Here is a 2500-nt window from a genome sequence, read left to right on the forward strand (position 1 = left end):
GCTACGTAACTACTATCCGGGGAACAAGAACCGAAATTCTCTATTTACCCAGAACGAGTACATAAACCATGGTATTGCTTCCCAATCAAGCCCGACTATCTCAATCTTCAGAGCCAATCCTTATCCCGAAGTTACGGATCTAATTTGCCGACTTCCCTTACCTACATTATTCTATCGACTAGAGACTCTTCACCTTGGAGACCAGCTGCGGATATTGGTACGGCCTGTTGAGAAGTTTGCGTAACCCCACCATAAATTTTCAAGGTCCGAGGAGAAAATATCGACACAACAGTAAATGTCATGCTCTTCTAGTCCATCTACCATATCTCTCTTCGAAAGACTTCCATGGTAGTACGACTATAAAACAGAAAAGAAAACTCTTCCGATACCTCTCGACGGCTTCTTTATGGTCGTTCCTGTTGCCAGGATGAGCACAAGGCCCATTTTTAATAACAAACGGATACTCAACAGGTTACGGAATTGGAACCGTATTCCCTTTCGTTCAAAATTATTCAAGTGTTTAATTACTATGAAGAAAACATAATAATTATATATTCTCAACAATTCATTAAAACTTGAAAATTTTCGGCTTTCGCCTTGAACTTAGGACCGACTAACTCGTGATCAACCACTGTTCACACGAAACCCTTCTCCACTTCAGTCCTCCAAGGTCTCATTCGATTATTTGCTACTACCACCAAGATCTGTACCAATGGCGGCTCCATGCAGGCTTACGCCAAACACTTCTAAGCACACCATTGTACCCTCCTACTCACTAAAGTTTCAAAATTTATAATCCAACCGAAATTGTATTATAAATCATGTACTTTAGCGGTAATGTATAGGTATACAACTTAAGCGCCATCCATTTTAAGGGCTAGTTGCTTCGGCAGGTGAGTTGTTACACACTCCTTAGCGGATTACGACTTCCATGTCCACCGTCCTGCTGTTTTAAGCAACCAACGCCTTTCATGGTATCTGCATGAGTTGTTAATTTGGGCACCGTAACATTACGTTTGGTTCATCCCACAGCGCCAGTTCTGCTTACCAAAAGTGGCCCACTGGGCACATTATATCATAACCTCAACCTTCATATCAAGAAAGGTGAGGTTCTTACCCATTTAAAGTTTGAGAATAGGTTAAGGTCGTTTCGACCCTAAGGCCTCTAATCATTCGCTTTACCAGATAAGATTATTTTACATAATATTTAAATGCACCAGCTATCCTGAGGGAAACTTCGGAGGGAACCAGCTACTAGATGGTTCGATTGGTCTTTCGCCCCTATACTCAATTCTGACAATCGATTTGCACGTCAGAACTGTTTCGGTCTTCCATCAGGGTTTCCCCTGACTTCAACCTGATCAAGTATAGTTCACCATCTTTCGGGTCACAGCATATATGCTCAAGGTACGCTCCAGTTAGAGGTATAAATAATAATAAATTATCATTATACATAACTATATGGAACGCCCCGGGATTGAATTAATAGTAAAATATTTCACTAAAAATTAATCCCATTATATAAAAGTTAAGTTAATTTCGCCATTAGGTTTAATATAACCCAATGACTTGCACATATGTTAGACTCCTTGGTCCGTGTTTCAAGACGGGTCCCGAAGGTATCCTGAATCTTTCGCATTGTTAATCATATAAATGCATACAATTAATATTAAAATCAATGATAATAATATTATTGTAAAATTCAAAAGAATTTAAGCATTATATATGTAAAATCTATCAACACTTTATCAAATCATCAGTATTTATTCTATGTTAATAAGCTAAAAGCAAATTAATTTGAATAAACTTAACACCAATGATCTTTTGATAAATATTTTATTATGTTAATAGATTACAATGTCCTTATATGAAAAAAATGCACACTATTACTATAATATTATAAATATCACAGTTATAATGATGAATTTTTCATAATGGATATTCAGGTTCATCGGGCTTAACCTCTAAGCAGTTTCACGTACTATTTAACTCTCTATTCAGAGTTCTTTTCAACTTTCCCTCACGGTACTTGTTTACTATCGGTCTCATGGTTATATTTAGTTTTAGATGGAGTTTACCACCCACTTAGTGCTGCACTATCAAGCAACACGACTCTTTGGAAATATCTTTCTAGTAATCATTAACGTTATACGGGCCTGGCACCCTCTATGGGTAAATGGCCTCATTTAAGAAGGACTTAAATCGTTAATTTCTCATACTAGATATTAAGATATTCCATACACTGCATCTCACATTTGCCATATAGACAAAGTGACTTAGTGCTGAACTATTTTCTTTTCGCTCGCCGCTACTAAGAAAATCCTTGTTAGTTTCTTTTCCTCCCCTCATTAATATGCTTAAATTCAGGGGGTAGTCCCATATGAGTTGAGGTTGTATAAAAATATTTATATTTATTTTATATTTTAGCTTTTTGCTATTTTAAAGAAACATACATAATTATTTCTTAACACCAATATAATTTTCTTAATAATAAATATTC

Source organism: Zeugodacus cucurbitae, unplaced genomic scaffold (assembly GCF_028554725.1).
Source record: "Zeugodacus cucurbitae isolate PBARC_wt_2022May unplaced genomic scaffold, idZeuCucr1.2 ctg00000092.1, whole genome shotgun sequence".
In the NCBI taxonomy this organism is placed as follows: Eukaryota; Metazoa; Arthropoda; class Insecta; order Diptera; family Tephritidae; genus Zeugodacus; species Zeugodacus cucurbitae.